The sequence below is a fragment of the Scylla paramamosain genome, chromosome 11, assembly GCF_035594125.1.
Source record: "Scylla paramamosain isolate STU-SP2022 chromosome 11, ASM3559412v1, whole genome shotgun sequence".
In the NCBI taxonomy this organism is placed as follows: domain Eukaryota; kingdom Metazoa; phylum Arthropoda; class Malacostraca; order Decapoda; family Portunidae; genus Scylla; species Scylla paramamosain.
Genome location: NC_087161.1, coordinates 22,306,149 through 22,314,129, shown reverse-complemented (window position 1 = coordinate 22,314,129; position 7,981 = coordinate 22,306,149).

Below are 7,981 nucleotides of genomic sequence, written 5' to 3'. Positions count from 1 at the left end.
TCAGGGTTCCTCGGGCACAACTCAGAAGAGGCTGCCAGGATGCTCGACCTCGGCTAACCTTCCCTCCCTATCTCCCCACACTCCTCCCCCTAACCTCCCCCCCCAACATGTCAGGTGTTTCAATCCTCCCCCTCCCACTCTCTCTCTCTCTCTCTCTCTCTCTCTCTCTCTCTCTCTCTCTCTCTCTCTCTCTCTCTCTCGTCTCTCTCTCTCTCTCTCTCTCTCTCTTCTCTCTCTCTCTCTCTCTCTCTCTCTCTCTCTCTCTCTCTCGGTTGCTAGGACGCCATTGGGAAAGTCAGTGATTGAGGGAAGGTGTGGGGGGTTGGGGTTTGGGGGGGTTGGTGAGAGAGGGGAAGAGCAGGTTCAGATTCAGGTGTGTGTGTGTGTGTGTGTGTGTGTGTGTGTGTGTGTGTGTGTCTGTGTGTGTGTGCTTGTCTATCGTAGTGGTTTGGTTTCATCTGGTTAGGAGAGAGAGAGAGAGAGAGAGAGAGAGAGAGAGAGAGAGAGAGAGAGAGAGAGAGAGAGAGAGAGAGAGAGAGAGAAAGAAGGAAAATTGTGAATGAAAAATGATGTGCTGTATTTTTTATTTACTTTTGTCTGCCTTTTATTTTGTGGTGTAGATCGTTTTTATTTTATTTTCATGGATTTTTTGTTAATGGTTTATGTGATTTTAATGTGTTTGTTGTGGCTTTGTGTCTGAGAGGGAGAGAGAGAGAGAGAGAGAGAGAGAGAGAGAGAGAGAGAGTGAGAGAGAGAGAGAGAGAGAGAGAGAGAGAGAGAGAGAGTTCGCAAACTAAGGCGGCGCCCCATCAAACAAGCGTCAGACAGTCATCAGGGACAAGTTTATGCACTGTTACTAGCGCGGCCAACTTACTGAGAGGGTCTTGAGGCCTCCGAGGACATGAGAGAGAGAGAGAGAGAGAGAGAGAGAGAGAGAGAGAGAGAGAGAGAGAGAGAGAGAGAGAGAGAGAGAGAGACTTAGAAAAAGCAGACATAAACAGACAGAGAAGCAGAAAAGCAGCGAAATAGATAAACAGAAAAAAAAAAAAAAAACAGAAAAGAAAAAGAGACAAGCAGAGAAACTTAAGAAAGACAGACAGACAGAAAAACAGACACAGAAACAGAAAACAACGAAATAGACAGAGAAACAAAGAAACAGACAGACAGACAGACAGAAACTTAGCTACCTACATACAGGCAGACAGACACAATTACATACAAAGACAAATAAATTTAAACAAGAAGGAATATTTATAGGATAGAATATTTAAGAGCATTAGAGTATTTAGACGGCCAGGGACACACAAAGGCGAATAAACGGATAAAAACGAAGCACATTTAAGATGAATAGGATAAAGGAAATAGAATAACAATGTGAAATCCGATCCGATACGTAGGAAAAAAAATCATCCTGAAGAAATCGCATGAAATGGCTTCTCTTCTGGGCAATAGAAAGCAATAGAGGGATTAATGCACAGAAGGGGATATGAAAGAGAGGACTTAGCGTTAATGGGGAAGAAAAAGGAGATCGGAAGCTTGATTAAAAGGTGAGATAGCCAAAGAGGGGAAGCAGGAGGGAGAAAAATATTACAGGTGACTGAGAGAGAAAGAAATCTATGAGGACAGAGATTTCGGCCGGATAGAAGGAAGAGAGGAGAATGAATACAAGACAAAGGTTCGTGGATTAGAGCGACAAAGGGGTGGAGTGCAAGAGAAAGGAGCGTGGAGGGGGAACAAGGAGAGAGAGGACAAAGATGATGTGGAAGGAAGTAAAAGAGAGTAGAAAAGAGAATAGAAATGAAAAAAAAATCTAAATAAAAAAAAAATGTGTTATCTGAATGGAGTTTGAAATGGACACTGAATGATAACAGAATAAAACATGTATGGAAGCAATTGAAAAAAAAAAAAAAACACACACACACATACAGGAAATAGTGGAAGAAAGAGACAAAAAATTTAATTAAAAGTGAGATATTTAGTGCCAGACGAGATGGAAAATAAGACAGAAAATGTAAAAAAAGTGAAAATAAGATACAGTAAGATAGACCAAGGAAATTAATGATCAGGAAGTGAAGGAGAAGAAAGATGAAGGTAGGTGAGGTAAGGTGAGGTAACAGTAGGTCAAAGGAAGCCAAGATCAGAAGATAACAAAGGAAAGAATAAGGAAGGGGGTATAAAAGAATGGGAAGGGTAAGGAATGCATGGAGGAAAGTGAAAGGATAAGTTTAAGGCCAGCCAGTAACTACAAAGGACATAAAGAATTGAGACTGGAATCGTGGAGAAGAAGGAAGGAAGATAAAAGGAAAAGGAAGAGAAAGAGTAGAAGGAATGAAGGGGAACAGGACATGGAATGCTAAGGGGGAGGAAGAAAGGAAAATGAAAGGGCATCGATAACAAAACTAAACTAGGAAAAAGAAAGGATTGAATTGAAAGGCTGCGTAGTGTAGAATAGGGCGGAAAAGGAAAAAAATAAAGGTAATAGGATAGTAAAAAAAGACAAAGGAAAAAAGGAATAGTTTAAAGCAGATAAATAAAAAAGTATAAGTTAGGAAACGGAAAAGGTAGAACTGAGAAGGATCATATTCTAAGAAAGGGAAAAAAACGAAGGAAAGAGAAGAATAAAACAAGGAAGTGAAAAGATAGACATGATGACCATATGCTAGAATGAAGAAAGGAAGGAAGGGAAGAGGAGAACAAGACAAGGAAGGGGAAGGATAGAGATAAGAAAGACCATATGGGAGATGGGAGAAAGGAAGAAAGAAAGGGAATAGGAAATTAAGAGAAAAGTAAGACAGGAAAGGGAAACGATAGACATAAAGACCATATGCTAGAAGGAGTAAAGAAAGGAAGAGAAGAGGAGAATAAGAGAAGGGTAAGGCAGGGAAAGGAAATGGTAGACAAAGACCATATGCTAAAAGGAAGAAAGGCATGGAAGAAAAGACTTAGACACGGCAAGGAGGGGTCAGCACGTGGATGGTTGGAAAAGACTGATGAATATTCCCTCCTCGTGGTGCCCTGATGCTCGCCCACCCAGGATGGACCACACTAGCGGGACACGGCGGGGGGCAGGGAGCGGCGGGACACAGGAACAGGAGAGGGGTGGACCGGGGGGAAAGGGGGGGAAGGTAGATAGGGAGTAGAGGGTTCAGGTCCTTCGTCTAGCAAGGGTCTCGACAATTTGGGGGTCTGTCTGGTCATGTCCCTTTTGGTTCGGTCTCTCTCTCTCTCTCTCTCTCTCTCTCTCTCTCTCTCTCTCTCTCTCTCTCTCTCTCTCTCTCTCTCTCATTCCACTCCAAGTACCTCGTTATGCTTTTCTTCCTCGTGCACTTAAAGATTGTTACTCTCCTAATAGTTCTCTCTCTCTCTCTCTCTCTCTCTCTCCTCTCTCTCTCTCTCTCTCTCTCTCTCTCTCGAGCAGTGCCATGAAATTTTGCTTTTACTCGCTCATTTGGCAAAAGATGAACTGCAATTATTTTTTTTTGTTTCTACTTTCCGCTGCAGAAGATGGAAATGAATACCCCGAGAGAGAGAGAGAGAGAGAGAGAGAGAGAGAGAGAGAGAGAGAGAGAGAGAGAGAGAGAGAGAGAGAGAGAGAGAGAGAGAGAGAATGTATCTGCATCCCCTATTTAAAGCTAACAAGAAGTCACCGCCATCTAGTGGAAGAAGTTTAGAATTAGACCCTTATCTCTCGCTTGAATTTAAATCTCTCTCTCTCTCTCTCTCTCTCTCTCTCTCTCTCTCTCTCTCTCTCTCTCTCTCTCTCTCTCTCTCTCTCTCTCGGGGTATTCATTTCCATCTTCTGCAGCGGAAAGTGGCTGTAGCGTTAGGGCAATCCACAGGCGAGCAATGTGTTGCAACATTTATTGTAGCGTTCCAACCTGTGGGTCCAGGATAAATCAGCCCGATACCAAATCATGGTAAAATCATATGAGCGTAGAAACACTAAAAATACAAAAATAATCACTACATAACATGATCAGACCTTGAATAGTTCCCATGTACCTCATAGTATAATAAGTACAGAAATCACAAAAATATCTCTGCAGTTCACAATATGATAAACCTCCCAAACAATGGATAAATACCCTGTGTGACTCACATCATTATAAAGCTCAGAAAATCCTCATACATATCACTGTAAATCATAGCATGACAAAAATCACACAAATACACAATAACCATAACACTCACAACATTGCCAGCGTCAGTTGTGTTGAAAATACTATGGCGTGGAATCCCCAACAGCCGGATACGTCACTGGTGCTTTGATAATTGATAGGTAATCCACTGACGTCTCACTTTCATAACCCTACAAACCACAGACATGTCAATATCTCATTCCCTGATCATATGATTAGTATAATTTAATAAACACAATCATAGGCACTAATAACCCATGATTGATAACAAGTGGTACAGAAATAATGTTGAGCACATGAAGCAAATTGTAACTACTATGAAGATAACCCTGAACAATAATCATGTAAAGGTTATAACACTTACAGTCTATAGAACAGGAGGGGCGACCTTATTCCCGAGTCCTACGAGGGAGACCCGTAGCTAGCAAACCGTCTCCACTTGTCTCACTCTCCTGTCTGTCAGTGTCTATATCAGGCCGCGCGGGCCTCCACAACAACCGTGTGCCACTCCGCATAAACTATACTCTTTAACAAATCCATTGTAGTCTACTTATACAGTATTTTTATCACATCAAATATCAAATACACAATTTACGGACAAATACATACATAGTTGGTGTAAACTCGTTCAGCATACAATAAGAAGTATATTAAGAGAAATAAAACAAATAATATTGGAACCATACCACTGACGGGTAGCACGAACGTAAAATAAACTTAACTTAACATGCGCATAATCATGTTACACTCCCCACCCCAAGAAAAAGAATTAAAATTATTGTTCTTCGATCGGAAGTATCAACACAAGTTTGTGGACAGATCTGTTAACCTTTATATCTTGATGACCCTTATACATGCTATTTCCGCTTTGTAACTTGTATCTAATTTGTACATCTCTAACCTTACCATCAGAACTCGGTAAAACTTGACACACTTCAGCAAGTTTCCAATGCCCTTTCAAATTATTACTATCCTGCACCAAAACAATATCTCCCACTCGGAGATTTCTTTTCTCACAATGCCATTTTTGTTGTACAATTAATGTTGAAAAATAATGCATCATCCATTTCTTCCAGAAGGATTTTACAATTGCATTGATGAACCTTTGGCGAGTCCTTGTGTTTGTACTGCTGTCAAATACACCTTCTGGTGTGTGTACACTTGCACGCCCTAGTATTAGATCATTTGGACAAAGATAAGATCCCTTAGTACAGTCTGAACCATTTTTCATACCTATTGGTCTCTCGTTCAACATATTTGCAATCTCAAACATTGCTGATTGTAATTCACCAAATGTCAATGTACTGTCACCTATTACTCTGGTCATAACTCTCTTCACCAATTTTACCATAGCTTCTGAGCACCCATTCTCCCATGGAGCATCAGCAGATTTTGTAAATTTCCACTCCATACCGCCTTCTCGGCTAAATTGTGATAATTTTTCCTGGTCTTGAGTCAAGAAACAAACTTCTTTACTTGCCAATTTGAGTTGTGAACCATGGTCGGAATACATTGAGTGAGGGAAGCCTCTGATGGCTGTAAACCTACGAAGAGTAGTGATGAGACTGTCAGTATCATACCCTTCTACTAAGTCAACATATGATGCTCTTGTGCTGAGACAATTTACTACAACACCATACACCTTTTTTTTACATCTTCCTTTGACTGTATCCTTAATCATTAATGGGCCAAATAGATCAAGAGCAGAATGGTAAAAGGGAGGTGAAGGTTTCAACCTTTCTTCTGGTACTGGTCCCATGCTTTGTCCAATCACTTGTTTTTCTAAACGTCTGCATGTCACGCAGCGAGATTTAACTGATTTGATTAACTTTCTAGCTTGAGGAATCCAAAATTTAGCCTGTAGTTTACATAGAGTAGATTCAATCCCTCCATGGTCTTTATCATGAATATCCTTAATGCACACCTCTGTGAGTCTATGTTTAGTGGGAAGTAGAATGAAAGCTTCATTATTGTAATTATTCTTCAGCCATGCAGCAATTCTTGATCCTACATATATTATTCCATCCTTACAAAATGGACCTAACCGCTTGAACCTTTTTTCCCAGTTGTCTGTTAAAGAAATCTGGGCTCTTTTGATCCATAATATTTCTGCTTGTTTAAGTTGATCTACTGTTGGTGATGCCAGGATTCCCTTGAAAGAACGCGCATGAAGGGCATTCAAAACTCTTGCAGTGACTCCTATAATTTTGCGGTATGAATTAAATCTGTCTATGTCAAACATATTGCAGTCATTAATATGCCAGTTGTTTACTTCAGCTGTGTTAATGATGGACTTTATCTCTGGTGTTGGAGAGATTGACTTCATGGGCCATTGAGAAAATGGTAATTCTAAGAAAGTGGGTCCACACTGCCAGCATGACGTTGGACCCATATCAACAAATTTACTTGAACGGGTCATTAGGTCAGCTATGTTTACTTCAGTCGAGATCCAGTGCCATTCATTACTCAAGGAGCTTTCTTTTATTTCTACAATTCTATTTGCAACATAAGTTCCAGCCTTAATATTGTGTTTTGTTATTTGTGAAAGCACAATCTCAGAGTCAGTAAAGTGGTGAACATGATCAAATCTGATGTTAGTTTCGTTCATTATTGTATTGCGGAGGCGAACACTAAGAACTGCACTGGACAACTCCAGTCTGGAAATAGTCTGTGTCTTAATTGGTGCGAGTCTGCTTTTGGCTGCAAGTAGCTTTGATTGATACTTATCTTTCCCAACACGCCAACGTGCATAAGCACACGCAGAATATGCTAGGGTGCTCGCATCATTAAACAGTATCAGGGTTGGTTCAACTAATTCAGCATTACAAATGCATCTAGGCAATTTAATAGTTCCCAATTCATGCATATCATGACAGAATTTGTACCATTTCCCTATAAATTCCTCAGGTAAAGGATCATCCCAGTCTAATTTCCGTCCATTCTCATCAATGTACTCAATGATTTGTCTCATCAACAGTTTACCACGTAAAGTCACTGGTGTAACAAACCCCATGGGATCAAATATTGTTGATATGTAACTAAGAGCCTTTCTTTTAGTTAGTGGATTTTGTGGTTCATCGGAATTACTCTTAACTTCAACACTGCAAGTCTGTTTACACGTACTTTTCATTTTCATCTTGAAACTTATTTCATCTTCTACAGGGTTCCATACTAATCCCAGAACCTTTTTCTCCTGGTATACCTGACAAGTCCACATCATTTCCAACTTGGGTCTTCCCACTTATGATCCACTCCTTCATGTGAAAGTTTCCACGGTTCAGAATAAGCTCAACATCCTTTATGATCTGACTAGCCTTCTCTGTATCATTCATGCTATGTATGATATCATCCATGTAACTATCTTGCACAATTACGTTGGCTGCTTCAGGGAATTCCTCCTTGCATTTCTCAGCTGTTTGTCTCATAGCAAGTATAGCAATAGCCGGACTACAAATGTCTCCAAAGGGAACTGCTGTGAGGGCATAGTGGTCTGGGGCCCGATCCTCAAAGTCTCGCCAAAGAAACCTGTGTACGTGACTGTCAAATTCAGATAACCTGATGCTATTAAACATCTTGGCTATATCTCCAACAAATGCTATGGAACCTTCTCTGAATCTAAGTAAAAGACCAAAAAGACTGTTCATTACATTGGGACCCTTAGCCCAATAATTATTCAGCACATGACCATTATATGAGGCAGAAGCATTAAATACAATGCGAGTAGGGGTGGAAGCTGAACTTTGTTTCAACACCTCATGATGAGACAAATAGTGCACTGGACCTTTGTACCAATTTAACTCCTCCCTATTTAGTTTTCTAGCAACACCTCTCTTTAACATGTC